This window comes from Neofelis nebulosa, chromosome X (assembly GCF_028018385.1).
Source record: "Neofelis nebulosa isolate mNeoNeb1 chromosome X, mNeoNeb1.pri, whole genome shotgun sequence".
In the NCBI taxonomy this organism is placed as follows: domain Eukaryota; kingdom Metazoa; phylum Chordata; class Mammalia; order Carnivora; family Felidae; genus Neofelis; species Neofelis nebulosa.
In genome coordinates this window covers 34,725,472-34,743,841 of record NC_080800.1, presented here as the reverse complement: position 1 = coordinate 34,743,841, position 18,370 = coordinate 34,725,472, and the positions used below count along the sequence as shown (strand labels likewise).

Below are 18,370 nucleotides of genomic sequence, written 5' to 3'. Positions count from 1 at the left end.
ATGCTTAGGATTCAGGCTTTGTCATGCGCCAAGGAAGAGAAAAGGCTCAGGGGTTTGAAAGTGATGATCAGGATGGGTCCTGAAGAGGAGGAAGATGAGGCATATGAAATACAAATGCAGATCAGCCCCCCGATTTTCTGTTTTTCTGAGAAAATTGCCTTTAAAGGCACGTGCCATACGTGAACGCTAACTAAGGTTTCACAGAGAGAAACCTTTCAAGGCACCCTTCCCTCTTTCCCATTGCCCTCCCTGGGGAGCGGTTGGGGGTTAACAGTCGGAGTGTGTCCCTTCGGACCCCCCCCCCCCCGTAGGAAAGTCTTTACACACGCAAATGAACATATATAGATTTCTTTTTTTTATATTAATGAGATTCTATCCTGCATATCAGCCAGAGCTGGCTTTTATTTCACGATCGTATATCTTGAACATCTTTCCCCAGCAATGCATGCATCAAAGACTCCATTGTACAGGCATGCCATGATTTATTTATTTAACAACACTCCTATGGATGGGCATTTAGATTGATTGCATTCTTCACTCTAGCTAGCTAGCTAGCTATAGCTAGTTATGTATATATCTGGGTAACATGTGCAGACATATCTACAAGGTAGTTTCTCAGGCTGGCTTAGAAGAGGACTTTGCCGGGCCAAAGACTATGACCGTTTTAAATGTCGCTGGAAGCTGCCAAATTGCCTCCGAAATGGCTTTGCCAATGAAAACTCCCACCGAGAGTGTCCAGCGGTCCCCAATTCCCCCTGCTCTCCCCAACTCTAGATATCGTTGATCCTTCTATCTTTTTAACGCTTGCCAACCTGGCAGATAAAGAGCGGTCTCTCATTTCTGTTTATAATTGCACGGTTGTGATTTCTAGTGAGGCCGAATGTGCTTCATATTGTCTCCATCCAGATCAGTAGGCAGGAGAACTGATTGCACTGTAGTTTTTTTTTTTTTTTTTTTTTCTTTAACAGAAGGAAGCGGGTAAGTGAGAAATGCCCCTCCTGGCCCCGGTCATCTGGTTCTTGGTGTGCAGTGCTGAAATCCAGCCAGAATGAAGTTGCTCGAACTTCTGGCGGTGACTTGGAAAGGTGGATTTGTTCAGCTGTGCTCAGACCCAAGTAATTAGCTGATCGTTTGGGCATTTAGCTCGAACACCTCGCCAAAACGCTGTTCTCTTTAAGCTCCCGGGAAGCAAAGGATGCACGTTGGTCCAGCTTATTTTCTGAGTGCCTCCTCAGTCCTTGAGGAAGCTCCCCCTTCTGCAGGGACCATACTGTGGGTGCGCTTTCTAATGGTGAGGAAGATGGGTGACGGCCATCAGGTCCCCAGAGCTGTTCACAAAACCCTCGTGAGGACAAAAACAATGAAAAAGTTTTCTGGGACTGTTTACCCTGAAATCCCACTACCGCTATCGCAATCCAGGCACCTACCCCTCCCGCCAGTTTCCAATCCCCCCATCTTCCTTCCTTCTGCACTGAAAGGCATCTTTCCCATCTAATCATGGTGATCTGATAATAGTGATGGCCTGTCCAAACTGAGCACAGTGCTAAGCATTTTACTAGCATTATCGTCAAATTTGAACCCATGGTTGAACAACCCCAAACACTGCCCTCCTGCTCATGCACACCCGACACGCTCCTGCCTGGGAGCTTTGCTGTTGCCCGGAATGTTCTTCTCCAGACCAAATACATGGCTCACTCCCTCACCTCTTTCAGACCTCCCATGGAATGGCACCCCTCAGACGCCTCTGATGACCTTCCTAAAATAGCGTTCCCTGTCACTCTCTGTCCCCTACCTACAGTTTCAGTTTCTTCACGGCACTTTTCACTGCATGGTTTTTCATTGTGCACCTAAGAGTTCATTGCTGTCTCCCTCATTTGACCGTAAGCTCGCTGAAGGCAAGGACTCCGTTCACGGCTAAATCCTCTGTGGATAGAATAGCACCTGGCAGGAGGTTCGTGCTCGATGAATCTTGGCTGAGGACATGCACCTTGAAAGCAATTTGGCAACCCGTCGTAAAACTAAGTATGTGGATGGCCCATCGCTGAGCAATCCCGCCGAGAAAAATTCCCTCACAGGTCTGTAAGAGGACATATGTGGGGATGTTCTTTATGGAAGAAGAGAGCTATTAAGCCACCCCGGTGTCCATTATTAAGGGAGATGATGGGAAAAATGAGGTGTGAACACACCATAGAACGCTATGCTGCACTTAGAAGGAAAAACTAAATGCCCATACAGCAAATGCATTGATCTTTGAAAAGAGTGCTGAGTGAACAGTGTTAGAAAGGAAATGACACAGCACAATACCTTTTATGTAAATTAAGAGCACACATGCCTAACATGACGCTGTGTATATCACAAAAACAAAAGAATATTTAAGGATACCGCTTATACAACCTTCCAGAGGGTGCCTCCAGGGGACGATGGGGAACCGGGAGATTGAAGAGAAGAAGGAGAGAGAAATAGCAAAAGAGACAAGTTGGGCGGACTGGTGCAGGTGGGGTTCGCAAACACAGAGATGTGGTTAACGGAGGGAGCCCTGTTGACCTCGGGTGCAAACGGAGGAAAGCAAAAACAGAGTCGAACGCCCTTTCTCCTTTCTCCAGCTGACATGCTCCCACCCGGGCTTCAAGCTTGGCTCAGGCATGGTCTCCATTTTGAAGCTTTCTTTGACCCTTCCCCATAGGATTAATTCCTCCTTTACTGACATTCCCATAGCATTTTAATGATACTTGTATTTTAGCATTTATAACCTCGTATAATAGCTATTTGCTTACACATCTGCCTTCTCCATCAGGAGATAACGGATGTGACTTATTAATTTTCGTACCTCTGGCGCCTAGAATTGGTGATGAAACAAATTAATGGTGAGTTTAAACAGACATATGTTGTAGGGCCTCGAGAATGACTCTAGTTTGAACTTAATCTCTAAACGCAGTGGTTTCAGAATCAGCCAGTGTCTGGCTGGGTGGGCAAGAGTTGCTGAATTTGGAATAGGACGCCAAATCAGAGGCGTTTTGCTGTTCATTTCTGGAGAAGAAATGGAAAGGGCGCGGCCGGTGTGGTCTGAGGTGCCTGCTGGACCAGGAGCTCTGGCCCCGAAGAGAATAGGCTGCAGACACACCCACTGGCCCAGGGTAATTCTCGGGGTGCTGGCCAGGCTGCAGGTGCAGCTAGAGGAGGTTTATCCCGGGGGGCTGAGTCTGGCACCAGAAGTCACAGCTACTTCTGGTCTCCAGCCAGGCAAACACCCGGGAAATGGAACAATGAGGCTGCAACAAAGTATGGGGCCCAGGAAGCCGCGGTGGCTGTCACGTGGAAGCTCCAAGAAAACGGGATATGCCACCAGGGGCCCAGCAGTGTGGGGCAGTCTCCTGTCGCTGGCTTTGGTTCCAGGTAGGGGTCCTGGTCTCAATCCTCAGACTCAGCCACGAAGCAGAGACTAGTGCAGCCAATGCCCCCTGCCCAGTTACCTACCCGCTGCCAAGCACTGTGCTGAATGCACAAAGGAAGGGGGACGGGGCCCGTGTGAGTAAGCTGAGACATGGGAATTGGGGCACAGGGGTGTGGAGCTGGGACTGGGGAACAAGGGAAAGAGTCTGGCTTGGGTCATATGATCGGAATTTTGGCCTCAGGGAAGTTGATGCAGAAATCCAGGCTCTAGAGCTGGAGCGGTTACAGAGATTGGGGGTTAACCACGAGAATCACAATGACGGGTGACTCCAAATGTGTGCGGAAGGGGGGCTGCTGGGCTAGGGGTTGGGCAGGGGCTGCCGCCGGGCACAGTTCTTTTCTGCTACAAATCCAACTTGCCTGTGACCTTGGGCGCATCTCCCCACTTCCAGGGTTTTCCTTATCTCACAAGCAGAATGAAAATGTCGACATTTGCCAAGCATTCGCCAGGTGCCCTTAGAGGTTCTAGATGTTTCTATAACTTTACTCTTGCACCACTCCTCTGAGGTGGTATCATGAGAGTGACACGGGGCACAGAGAGGTTAAGTGACTTGCATGGGTAACAAACCTATCATTTGAAGCCAGGCAGCTTAACCCCAGAGGAAGTGCACGTGCACACACACACACACACACACGCACGCACACGCACGTGCGCACACACACACACACACTCTTTTTTTTTTTGAGTTTACTTATTTATTTTGAGAGAGAGAGAGTATAAGAGAGGGAGGGCCAGAGGGAGAGAGGGAGAGAGAGAGAATCCCAAGCAGGCTCTGCACTGACAGCACGGAGCTCAACGTGGGGCTCGAACTCACAAACCATGAGATCATGACCTGAGAGGAAAGCAAGAGTCAGGGGCCCCTGCACATACATGCTCTTAATCGCTGCACTACACTGCCTTGCCAGATCATGTGTCTCAGGGGTGAGAAGGCAGGAAGGACCAAAGCCTCTACTGTCATTTCGTGAGGACGTCCAGACAATTGAGAAACATCTTGGCCACTGAGTCTCCTCCAGATTAGAGACAGAGCGGCCTAGGAATCAGACGTGATGGCTGTGGCCAGAGGCTCTGGTCCGAGGCTCTGGCTTCTGTTGTCAGACGCGGGTGGCCTCAGACAGTGCATGGGTGCAGATGAGCCAGTTCTCGCAGGGCAGCGCAAAGCTCCTCCAGCCGCGGCCTTTCTCTGGGTGGACCACGAATGATGCTATCGGAACAGCCAACTTACGCGGTGCCCTTGATGGCTGCAAGTTCCACGTTACACTGGACCAGAAGCCAGAGGTTCCTGGGCCTGCGATCTGAGAGCCAGTGGTTGGTGGAGCCGGTTCTGTGGCTTTCCAGAGAGGTGGCAGCAGGTGTCCAGAACACCGGAAGACCTGAGCCGCTCCGTGCCGTCTCCAGACATCCCCCAGCGGGAGTAGCTCCCACTGCCCCGAGTGGTAACCTGCTTGGTGACGTACCCTTCAGTCACCTCCTTCCTTCTCTTCCCTGCCTCACTCCCTGGCCCTCCGGAAAAAATGACTTACAATCAATCCGTTGTCTATCCCTCCCAGAGAAATGACAATCAATCCGTTGTCTTAGGGCCTGCCATGGGCAACTCGAATGAAGACACGAGAAAGGACTTTTGGTGGCAAAGTGGATCCTGAGAAACGCCCTTCACCTGCACAATCTCTGGATTCTGGGAAGGATGGATGTCCTAATCTTTTCCAAAGATAGTGAGGTCGTGGAATTAAGACCAGCTCCGAGCAGCCTAGTAAGGGGCTGTTAAAATCTGACCGAAGACAGGTCTAAGATACTCTGATTTCCAAACGCCTCCAGTACCTCCCAGGTGGCCTCCTCGGGTCTTAGAGTTCCTCCCGGACCAGGTTTCTGCCTTTGGAAACGCAGGCAAAGGTGATCCTGTCTCTGCTATAGGAGGCTTCCTCTTCTGATGCCCTGGACTTCTTTTGCCACATCCAAATGGAAATTACTTTTCTGCTCCAGTTGGCAACAGTTTCTGCTTTCCAGGTGAATAAACATAATTCTCTGCAGGGGTAGAGGAAACATCCAAGTGGATTCCCATAGTCGGTGCTGGCCACCCTCACGTTTACCTAGGGCGTCCTTTCCTAGCCAGCCAGCTCCACACCCTTTTCTTACCTAAAGCCCCAAATCCACCAACAGCAGGTGACCCGCCACCCTTCTCCCCTCCACAAGGCCCAGGCTCTTATTAAGAAACATGGAAAAGGTTGAGAAACATGGCATTTCTTTAGGGAAATACTTTCTGGGTTCTTTTGTTCCATATCATAGCACCCAAAGACAATTAATACTCTGTCTAACGTTAGCTGGGGCAGAGGGTAGAAGACGCCCTTGGCCAGAGGCAATTGATAGAGGATTTTCTGCACCCAGCCCCCAGGGCAGCCTTCCCAAGGGCTGCGAGGCTCCGGAATGTCCCGGCATATCTGTAACCCACTTGGGACATGCCGCCTGTATCAACAACTATTTTGAGTGTATGCTATAGAAAGTCACGCCATGGGACAAAAGCATAGGGGGTTCTCTTCAGAAGCCACGGGTCCCTGGTCGATCCCAGGTCTGCTCCCTCTGAAGGTCTTAAGGAACAGCTCAATGTTTAAAAAGTAGCTCGATCGAGGGATAACTGACGCAGCAGCAATTCGCTCCCTTTATGTAAACAATCCAGTGGATTTTAGGATATTTACACAGTAGCACACATTTTTGGATGTTTCTCCCACCCCCAAAAGAGCTCACTGTTGACCCACTCCTGCTTGGGAGCTGTCTCAGCCACTAACAAATGACCATCCTTCGCTGCCTCCCCACCCCAGGCCTCTCTGGAAATGTACAGAGGGTGTCTCCCAGGTGTGTATGAACACGTCTGTTCCTCTCAAACTCTGAAATCTTTGCCGGGTGTGGCCGCCAATACAGAAGATCCCCAAAGTGCCCAAGTTAAGATGCGGTCTGTAGCAAAGTGGCGCGAGGCCTCCCGGTCATTTGTGTGACAATCTTTTAAGGCGTCCCAAAGCTGCACGGGTCCTTAGCTATTTTTTGAGCACCTGCTAGGTGCCAGTTCTGGGCTAGCACCGGGGAATTGAGGGCCAGGCGGGTGACACGCCCAGGAAGCCCCCTGGTTCCCACCACAAGTCAAGTTTGGGGATTCCCCCCGGCTCCTTGACAAGGACCCTGGTTTCATTCATGTTTGCACCACGTGGGATTGGCTAGTATTCATATTTGCTATATTGTCTTCAGCTTTAAAAAAACAAACAAACAGTAAAACGTTCTAGATAAGATCCACTCCTTGTCCCACCCCTCAGTGAATATCATGAGTTTATTACCTAAGATTCCAGTCTATTTTTTTGCACCTATCATTTCTATCCTCCAAGGGGGCCCTTAGCCAATGACCGGCACGAGGCAACAAAAGCCCAGAGCTCCCCTCCTGGGGCAGCTGAGGCTGTGAGGACCTGATTCGAGATCCCCCTTGCCTGGCCCTGTCTCTCCTTTATCCTGCTCCCCTCCTTTCTTGCTGGCTCCCGGGCGGAGGTACTCTCTTCACAAATCACTCCGACACTCTGAGAGCACAGCCATTCAAAACAACCTTGGTTCACACATGTGCACCTCTCTTTCTGCAGACATTCTTTCTAAGGTATACACTTAGTGCAATTGTTGGTTCCTGCGGCGTGCAGCTTCCATTGTCCCAGGCGCGGTCCAAAGTACTTGAGCTGATTCATGGTTCCGTCAGCAGCATCTGAGAGGCCCTGTTTCCCTACATTCTTGAAAATCTGTGATATTGTCCGACTTGAAGTTTTGCCAGGCTACCGGCCGAGAAGTGGTACCCCATTATTTCACGTTGACCCCTTGATAATGTATTTGTGGGTCCTCCAGTTTTTCTATTCTGTTAATAACCTGTTTGTATTATTTGCCCATTCTATTGGGCTGTTTCCCTTTTTCTATTTGACTTGCACAAATTCTAGTGCATTCTAGAAATTTGCCGGTTACAAAATTTGAAAACTCCATACTGTTTCAAAATGGAAATACAATTTTAAAATAACACATGTTTATTGAAAATTTAAATAATGCAAAAGAAGAGAAATTAGAAAGTAAAAGTTGCTTCTAATAATCTCCACTATGGCCTCAGGCTTCAATGCCACCCAACGATAAAAATAGCCACCATTAACAGGGAGGCATATATCCTTCCAGAATGTATAATGCATATAAGAGTTTATAAAAATAGATTCACATGAATTAATTCACTAAATATTATTAAGCATCTGTCGTGAGTCAAGTATAAAAGGTACCAAAATACACAAATCATTAAAAATATACCAGCTATACAAAAAACACTCCCTAACTAGCTTCTATCAATACCCAGCTTATTAAAGATACCTTTTTATGTTAAAACATATGAATCCCCCTGACTCAGCATAATAGCCCATTGAAAAGTAATCTTCCGCCAACAGACCTCTTGGCTATTTCCATTTTTTATATTTTATAAAAAACCCCTCAACGAACATCCTTGTACATACATCTTTTGGCAGTTGCCTCATTCTCTCCTTAGGATAAATTTCTACAGCTTAAACTTTTGGATGAAGAACAGCCCATTTTAGAGGCGCCTCAGGGGCTCAGTCGGTTAGGCATCCGACTTCGACTCAGGTCATGATCTCCCAGTTCGTGGGTTCGAGCCCCGCGCCGGGCTCTGTGCTGACAGCTCAGAGCCTGGAACCTGCTTCAGATTCTGTGTCTCCCTCTCTCTCTGTCCCTCCCTGACTTGCACTCGGTCTCTCTTTCTCTCAAAAAATAAATAAAAATATTTTTAAAAATTAATAAAAAAAGAGGGGCCCATTTAGAATTTGATAGAGATTGCCAGACTGCCCTCCAGAAATCTTGTGTCAATTTACACTCTCACCAACGATGTGTATGCGTGTCTGGCTCCTCCCATTTTCAAGCTACTCTTTAAAAGAAAGCCCTTGATCACTATTTCTAGAACCCAAATATAGCCCATATCATTTTCCTTTCTCTACTGATTTTAGAAAAAAAAATAGGCAAGAGCAAGTTTGAACAATTCCAGCCTACTAAGATATTTTAGTCCTTTTATTAATTCGCCGAATCCTTTCTATGGAGCCATTAATCACAAAGTGAAATTTGTTTGAAGGAAGAGGTCTGATTGAAAATCCACCCAAAGGCATTTAGCCATCGAATACCGAAAGGATTTCTCCCTAAAGTCTCTCCCTGACGGTGTGTTCCCACGGCCAAGAACCCTGTCGCTCATAACAAGGTTTCTTGGCCCTACCTACACCTCCTGTTCTCGTAGCCACACATATTTCTGTGATATGTGGAAATACAACAGTCACCTTGATGGGATCTCCTCCTCAGATGCAGATTTTGAGTTTCTCTTGTTTACTGAAATCTGGGGCTAGACAGAAAAAAGATTCACAGGTAAAGGTAGAAAGTAAACTCCTGGGTTTTCACACCCCAATTCAGGAGTCACTTAACATCGCCAAACCAAAGCATTGGCCCATATCCATCCCTCCTCTTGAGTTAAATTCTAGAGAAACATTGCTTAACCAGAGGTCAGTTAAAACAAAACAAAAAAAAAAAAACTTTGGAAAAGAAATTAACAACGTAAGAAGGTGAGAGTGCTAATTTCCCAATGTGGCCACCAACTCGAACCTGTAAAACGTTTGATGGTCCAGATCTTTGTTTTAAAGCCCTCCTTCTGGAGGCTTAGAAGGAATTAGCCACATGGGAGATTCCTGTTTGCCTCTCCATGTGGTCCTCCCAATATCCTCCGTGGCTGCTCGACTAAAGATACAACCAAGATGGCAGGGTGAAGAGGAGGAAAATGCCTGGGTAGGGCTCACATCTAAAGAGGTCCTTGCTTATTTTGGCAGAAGCACGTATGCTTCATTGATAGGTGTTTTAGAAGAAGTAACAGTTAGGACCCATTGCAAGAAGCAGAAACCCCTGTGTTATGCAAAAGCAGGAATTTAATATAGGGAATTGCAGGCTTATAATATCACTGGAATGCCTGAAGGAGTGCTTCATAAGCTGCACCCCCATGAATGATTTGTGGAATCATTGTGACAGCACTGGCCTATCAGAGTAGTGCAGCCTTTTAGGTTACCGCAGGAATCCTGAGTTCAAAACCAGGGCATTATAGAGGCACCTGGGTGGCTCAGTCAGTTAAGCACCTGACCCTCGATTTCAGCTCAGGTCACGATCTCACGGTTCATGAGATAGAGCCCCACGTCGGGCTCTGCACCAACAGCACGGAGCCTGCTTGGGATTCTCTCTTCCCCCGTTTCGGCCCCTCCTCCGTGGTCTCTCTTTCTCCCTCTCAAAATAAATAAATACACTTGAAAAACAGAGCATCGTAACTGTGATCCAAGGGTCAGGAAACCAGAATAAAGAAGAATGCCACTAGTGCCTCCTAAAACCCAGCAGCCTGGAGAATAGCCATGGAACCTCACATTTTACATTTCCCCAAAGAAGACACACAAACGGCCAACAAGTATATGAAAAGATGCACAACACTACCAACCATCAGGGAAGTGCATGTCAAAACCACAATGAGATAATACGTCACGCCCATTAGGATGGCCACTAGGAAAAAACAAACACGAAACAGAAAATAGCAAGTGTTGGTGAGGATGCGAAGGAATCAGAATCCTTGTGCGCTGTTGGTGGAAATTTAAAACGTTTAAGCTGCTATGGAAAACAGCATGGAAGTTTCTCAAAAAATTTAAAATAGACTTACCATATGATCCAGCAGTCCCACTTCTGGTTATATACCCAAAATAATGGAAAACAGGATCTTGAGGAGATATTTGCGCGTACATGCTTGCTGCAGCATTATTCACTGTAGCCAAGATATGGAAACAACCATATCGATAAATGGATAAAGAAACTGATCACACACACGTACACACACACACACACACACACACACACACCTGTGCACATGCAAACACAACTGGAATGTTTCTCAGCCTTAAAAAAGAAGGAAAGGGGCACCTGGGTGGCTCAGTCATGTTAAGCATCTGACTGTTGGTATCTGCTTGGGTCATGATCTCACGGTTCGTGAATTCAAGCCTTGCATTGGGTTCTCTGTTGGCATTGCAGAGCCTGCTTGGGATCCTCTCTTTCCTTCTCTCTCTCTCTGCCCCTCCCCTACTCATGCTCACTTTCTGCCTCTCTCTCTCTCTCTCTCTGTCTCTCTCAAAATAAATAAATAAATTAAAAAAAAAAAAAAAGAAGGAAATCCTGGAGTGCCTGGCTGGCTTAGTTGGTAGAGCATGTGACTCTTGATCTCAGAGTTGTAAGTTCAAGCTCCACATTGGTTGTAGAGATTACTTAAAAACAAAATCTTTAAGGGCGCCTGGGTGGCTCAGTCGGTTAAGTGTCCGACTTCGGCTCAGGTCACGATCTTGCGGTTTGTGAGTTTGAGCCCCGCGTCGGGCTCTGTGCTGACACCTCAGAGCCTGGAGCCTGCTTCGGATTCTGTGTCTCCCTCTCTCTCTGTCCCTCCCCTGCTCGCACTCTGTCTCTCTCTATCAAAAATGAATAAATGTTAAAAAATAATAAAAAAATAATAAAATCTTGAAAAAGAAGGAAATCCTGTCATACGCTACAACACGGATGAACCTTGCGGACATTGTACTAAGTGAGATAAGCCCGTCACAAAAGAAAAACACTGCGTGATTCCACTTACATGAGGTATCTAAAGTAGTCAAACTCTTAGACACAGAAAGAGGATGGAGGTTTCCAGGAACCAGCAGGAGGGGGAAAATGAGGAACTGCTGGTCAATGGATATAGAGTCTTAGTGTTGCAAGATGAATGAGTTTTAAAGAGCTATTGCACAGCAACGTGCCTTTGTTAACGCCACTCTCCTGTGCGCTTAAAAATGGTTGCGATGAGGGGCGCCTGGGTGGCGCAGTCGGTTAAGCGGCCGACTTCGGCCAAGTCACGATCTCGCGGTCTGTGAGTTCGAGCCCCGCGTCGGGCTCTGGGCTGATGGCTCGGAGCCTGGAGCCCGTTTCCGATTCTGTGTCTCCCTCTCTCTCTGCCCCTCCCCCGTTCATGCTCTGTCTCTCTCTGTCCCAAAAATAAATAAAAAACGTTGAAAAAAAAATTTTTTAAAAAAATGGTTGCAATGATAAATTTTATGTTATGTGTTTTTCGCCACAATAAATAAAAAGGAAAGAAGATTATCTTGGGTGGATCTGACCTAATCTTATAAGCCCTGTAAGAGTAGAGAGTTTTCTCCGGCTGGAAGCAGAAGCCAGAGATTCAAAGCACAAGAACGATGATGACGTGCTGCCGGCTTGAAGGTGGAAAAGCTCACACAGCAAAGACTACAGGTGGCCTCTAGCAGCCAAGAATGGTCCCCAGCTGACAGCCTACAGGGAAATGGTGCCTCAATTCTACCTCACCTTCAAGCAGTTGAATTCTACCAACAGCAAGAATGATCTCAGAAGCCAAGGTTTCCCCCAGAGTTTTGAGATTAGAAGTCAGACTAACTGTCACCTTGACGTCAGCCTTGTGACACTCTGATCGAGGAACGCAGCCACGCTGTGCTGGGCTTCTGACCCACAGAACTGCTAAGCTAATAAATGAGCATTTTTCAAGTTGCTAATTTTGGGTCAGTTTGTTACATGGCGATAGAAAACTAAGTTGATTGGTCATGCGGCAAAAGTGAACTGAAACAGGGTACAAGAACTTCTCTGTAGAGTTGTAACAGAATGATTTGTAACGGAACTGGATGCAGGTATGTCACAAGGGTCTACCCAAAATGTGACACATTCTGAACCATACGGGTCAGTTCACCCAAAAGAGACGCACGACTATACTCTTGTCCTCCTTTAATGACTTTACTTCCCGAAAGCCCTGTTGTTTAGTGTGATACTATTCCTTGAACAAATTTTCATGCAAGCATACTTTCATTCAAAAACTTCCTTAAGGGACACCTGGATGGCTCAGTCGATTAAGCATCCACTCTTGATTTCGGCTCAGGTCATGATCTCACAGTTTGTGAGACTGAGCCCCGCACTGGGCTCTGGGCTGACAGTACAGAGCCTGCTTGGGATTCTCTCTCTCCCTCCCTTCTCTGCCTCTCTCTCTCTCTCTCTCTCTCTCAAAATAAACACATAAAAACATTTTTTTAAACTTCCTTACTATGAAAATAAAGAAAATATATCAAGATAGGAGAGATTGTATGACAATCTCTTTACAGTATGACAGCAAAGAATATTAACTTTCTATTTTGTAATTATTATAGGCTCACAAAAATTGCAAAAATAATAAGGAGTTCTCCTATACACATGACCTAATCTCCTGAAGTGGTTTGTATGTTTTCTCACTGTTGAGTTTAAAGAATTATTCATACATTCTAGACATGAGTCCTATCTCAGATATGTGATTTCTAAATATTTTCTCTGAATGTGTGCCTTTTCTTTATGGATGGTTTATTGTGGGGTCCCATCTAAGCATTCCTTAGGTAACAAAGGTATTTTCTTTTGTTCTCTTCTATAAATTTTATAGTTTTGCATTGACATTGAGATATATAATCCATTTTGAGTTATTTTTGTATAGGAGGTGAGGTTCACTTTTTTGCCTATTGATGGCCAACGGTTCCAGCACCATTTGTTGAAGATCATTCTTTTTCCACCCAACCGCTTTAGTGCCTTCCCACAAAAATCAGTTGGACATATTTACATGAGCTTATTTGGGGGTTCTCTATTATTTTCCACTGATCAAGCCATATCTCTCTTTCTCCCTCTTTTTCCCTCCACTAATACCACACTGTCTGAATTACTATAAGTATATAGTAAGTCTTAACATTCCATAGTGTAATTCCTGTTTTTATTTTTCTTTCTCAACATTGTTTTCGCTATTTTAGTTCATGGTCTTTCCATAGATATTGTCGGGATATTGACAGAAATTCTGTTGAATCTATATACAGATCAATTTCAGAAGACCTAATATCTTTACTATGTCAAGTCTCCCAGTCCATAAACATAGTATTCTCTCTCCATTTATTCATATCTTTGTTAATTTCGTTCATGAAAGTTCTAAAGTTTTTAGCATAGTATCTATATGTGTTTTGTTAGATTTATAACTGGGTGTTCCTTTCTGTGAAACAATTCTGAACGGTACTGCATTTTTCGTTTTGTTTTCTGATACTTTGTTGTTTGCATATAAACATGCGTAACATGTGCATATAAAAATGTGACTAACTTTTCTATGTTCACCTTGCTAAAATCACTTATTAGTCTGGAGTTTTCCTATAGATTTATTGGGGCTTATGTCATCTACAAATAGCAGGAGTTTATTTCTTATCTTCAAATTGCTGTGTCTTTTACTTCCTTTTCTTTATTGCACAAGCTAAGGCTTGCAGCTAAGTATGACTGGTAAGGGTAGACATCCTTGCCTGGTCCCTGATCTTAGGGGAAAGGGATTCAGTCTTTCGCATCATGTATGATGTTAGCCATACATTTACAAAACGTTTTTTGATGTTTGTTTATTTTCGAAGGAGAGGGAGACAGAGCGTAAATGGGGGAGGCGCAGAGAGAGACACACACAGGTTCCAAAGCGCCTCCCAGGCTCTAAGCTGTCAGCACAGAGCCCAATGTGGGGCTCAAACTCATGAGCCATGAGATCATGACCTGGACTGAAGTGGGATGTTTAACCGACTGAGCCACCCGGGCACCCCAGCCATCCATTTTTCCTTAGTGTCCTTCATCAGGGTAAGGATGTTCAAGTTCCTTTCAAGTCCTAGTTTTCCTAAGTGTTTCTCAGAAATGGAAGCTGGAGTCCATCAGCTGCTTTTTCTGCATCAATTAATATAATTGTGTGGTATTTCCTGTTTAGCCTGTTAATATACGGTGGATTGCACTGATTGATCTTCAAATACCGAACAACACTTGCATTCCTGGAATAAGTCCCCTTACTTTTGGTATAGGATTCTTTTTATACACTGCTGAATTTGGTTTGCTAATTTGCTGAGAATTCTTGTGTATGTGTAAATGGGGGATATTGGTTTGTAATTTTCTTTTATTGTACTTAGTTAAATTTATGTGTGCAACGTTGTCTGTAATATTACCTATTATTCAATGCCTTCGGTGTCCACAGTGATATTTCCTTTTAGTCCCACTTGTGACTTCTCTTTTTCTGTTCGTCTTTCTAGAGGTTTGTCAATTTTATTGATAGTTTTGAAGACTCTGCTTTATTTTTATTAATTTTCTCTATTGTTTTCCTGTTTTCAATGTCATTTATTTCTGCTTTCATTATTTGCTTCCATTTGCTTGGTTTGGGCTTATTGTTCTTTTTCTACTTTGTTGAGATGAAAGTTTAGATAATTGATTTGAGACCTTTGTGCTTAGCAAATATACGCATTTAATGCTATAAATTTCCTCCTATGCACTGCTTTAGCTGCATTCCATAGGTTTTCATATGTTGCATTTTCATTCTCATTCAGTTCTATGTAGATTTTGATTTTCCTTGAAACCACTTCTTTTGTTCATGAATTGTTTAGAATCGTGTTGTTGTTTTTTAATGTTTATCTTTGAGAGAGAGAGAGAGAGAGAGACAGGGCGTGAGCAGGGGAGGGTCAGAGAGAGAGGGCGACACAGAATCTAAAACAGGCTCCAGGCTCTGAGCTGTCAGCACAGAGCCTGACGCGGGGCTCGAATTCACGAGGTTTGAGATCATGACCTGAGCCGAAGTCGGATTCTTAACTGACGGAGACACCCAGGCGCCCGTAGTGTTGTGTTGTTGAATTCCCGACTTTTTGGAGATTCACCAGTTGTCTTTCTGTTGATTTTTAGTTTGATTCAATTGTGATCAGAGAGGATACTCTATATGATTTCCATGCTTTTTTTTTTAATTTTTTTTTAAACGTTTATTTATTTTTGAGACAGAGAGAGACACAGCATGAGCAGGGGAGGGGCAGAGAGAGAGGGAGACACAGAATCGGAAGCAGGCTCCAGGCTCTGAGTCGTCAGCCCAGAGCCCGACGCGGGGCTCGAACTCACGGACCGCGAGATCGTGACCTGAGCCGAAGTCGGTCGCTTAACCCACTGAGCCACCCAGGCGCCCTAACCATGCTTTTTTTTAAATTGAAGCATAGTTGACATACAACATTGTATTCGTTTCAGGAGTACAACATGGTGATTTGACAATTCTATACACTACCCAGTGCTCACCATGATAGGTGTAGCCACCATCTGTCAACATTCAATATTATTACATATGATTGATTATACCCTTTATGCTACACTTTTCATTCCCACGACTTACTTATGTTATAACTGAAAGCTTATACCCCTTAATCCTCACCACCTATTTTGCCCATTCCCCCTTTTTTCACTTAGCATCCGTGTTGTGAATGGCAAGATTTCATTCTTTGCTACGGCTGAGTGATATTCCATTTTTTAGCCATTTAAAAAATGATTTTAATTCTTTCTGATTTATTGTTATGTTTTGTTTTACTCGGGATATGGTGTATCTTTGTGACTGTTGATGTATACTTGCAAAAAATTCGAATTCCACTTGTTGGATGTAGTGTTCTCTAAATATCAGTTAAATCCTGTGGCTAATAGTATTTTTCAGTTCTTCTACATCTTTGCTGATTTTCTGCGTAGTGGTTCTATCAATTATTGAGACAGAGTTATTGAGATCCCGCAGTATAATTGTGGCTTTTCTCTCTCTCCTTTCAGTTGTGTTAATTTTTGTTTCATGAATTTTGTAGCATCGTGATTTGGCAATACACAGTTAGAATTGTTATGTCTTGGTGGATTGATCTTTTTATCATCATGGAGTATCTATCTTTGTCCCTGGTAATTTTTTTTTCTCTTAAGTCTACTTTATCTGATATCGGGATAATATGGATACCAATATATTAGTACAGCTAGCTTTCCTTTGATTAGTGTTTCCGTGGTATATTTTTTTCCATTCCACTTATTTTTAACCTATCTATATCAGCATATTTGCAATAAATTTCCCGTAGAGAGCAAATAGCTGGGTCACTGTTTTCCCCACTCTGTCAATTACTATCATTTACTTGGTATACGTATACTATTCATGTTTAATACAATTATTGAGATGTTAGGAATTGTGTCTGACATTTTATTATTTGTTTTCTTTTTTTAATTTTTATTTAAATTCGAGTTAGTTAACATACAGTGCAATATTAGTTTCAGGAATCGAAGTCAAAGATTCATCACTTACATAAAACACCCAATGCTCAGCATAATAAGTGCCCTCCTTATCTGTTTTATTTGGCTTTTGCTGGTTTCCCTTTTCCTGCCTTCTTTCAGGTGATTTAAATGTTTTTAGTATTACATTTTGCTTTATCTATAGGCTTGAGTATATCTCTTTGTAGAGTTTTCTTAAGTGGTTGCTCAAGGAATTACAATATAAATATGTAACTTACCACAGTCTATTAGTATCACCATTTTACCACTTCAAGTTAAATGTCGGAAATTTATCCATTTTTCTTAGTGGCAATGAGGCGGGTCCTGCCTCATTGCTACTAAGCCAGGACGGTAGTCAGGGCTCTGCTCACACACAAGCTCTGTTGATCACTGCGTATCAGGAGACAGAGGGTTGCTGCCATATTACTGCCAGACTGGGATGGTTGAGAGGGGTGTTCTCACACAGTCCTGGTGTTGGCTGTCATGCACAGTGGCACCGGGGACGACACATGCTTTTTGCGGTGTTCAGGTGGTATAAGGCTCATGTGTCACAAAGGTTTTATTCTGGAAAGGCTTCCACTCTCCCTATTTTTCAGGTAGAGAGAAAAGGCCTCCCTTGTTTTATCGATTTGATTTGACCTCTCTGTGCTTGGTGTTTCTGGCTTGTGAGCTTCTATGGTATCCAGGCCAGAATATAGAGGTCTCAAATACCAAGATTCCTAGACAAAGCACCTTAAAAAAATTTTTTTTTAATGTTCATTTACTTTTGGGGGGAGGGGCAGGAAGAGAGGGAGATACAGAGTCCGAAGCAGGCTCCAGGCTCCAAGCCGTCAGCACAGACCCTGACACGGGGCTCGAACTCACAGACCGTGAGATCACGAACGGAGCTGAAGTCAGCTGCTTCACCGACTGAGCCAGGCACTCCAACAAAGCACTTTTTAAAAAAAATTTCAGTGTCAAAAAAAAATTTTTTTTTTCAGTGTCTTCTGCTACTTGCTTCATGTAGTTTTTCCAGGGTTCCCCATTTTGTCTGAAAGCCCAATGCCAGAAATCCCACTTATTTTAATCAGGAAGATTACGTGTTCCATCTCAACCTAATATACGGAAAGAATATCCGTGGAGAGATAACATACATCAGTTAAACAATAACATAGGTTCCTACCAATAAACTTGAAAGAAAATAAGCACAGTAGGTACATACATGTCAGATCCTGAAACTTTCCTGCTCTTGTCAAAGGAAGAAGATTCGATAGCAGCGGTCAATGCCGGAGGAATGGTGAAAGGGAGTCATTCTTTGGAAGATGCATTCTTTCTCTACCATTCTGCTCACTTTTTCAACCTGCTTGGGCTCATGGTCATCCTGCATTTAAAGTGCCTTAAAAATAATGTCACAGCACAGACAAAAACACTCTAGGACAAAATAAAGACTAAGCAGAAGAGTGTTTTAGAAACATGGAAGCAATGCACATGGACAACAGAGAAAAGCCGGTAAGTCTACGGATGCAAGGCCAAAGATTTTGGCCTCGTCCAAACGTGGTATACGATACAAATGTGTGCCATATGATATGCTCTGACTAAAAACTGATGTTTCAATTAATTTGCTGAACTCCCTGGAAGTATTGGGTCAAAATATCACTTCTTTTTTTTTTATTTTTTATTTTTTAAAATTTACATCTAAATTAGTTAGCATATAGTGCACCAATGATTTCAGGAGTAGATTCCTTCGTGCCCCTGACCCCTTTAGCC

General features: G+C 44.2%; 1 long non-coding RNA gene across 1 annotated transcript; it reads right to left on the bottom strand.

Annotated features, from left to right (window-relative positions):
* Positions 1-462: 462 nt before the first annotated feature.
* On the bottom strand, positions 463-18,352 carry LOC131502353 (uncharacterized). Its single transcript, XR_009257019.1, has 4 exons — positions 17,826-18,352; positions 10,188-10,289; positions 1,797-2,077; positions 463-1,342 (listed from the first exon to the last, which is right to left on the bottom strand). It is a non-coding gene; the product is annotated as an uncharacterized LOC131502353 (long non-coding RNA).
* Between the last annotated feature and the right edge of the window lie 18 nt (positions 18,353-18,370).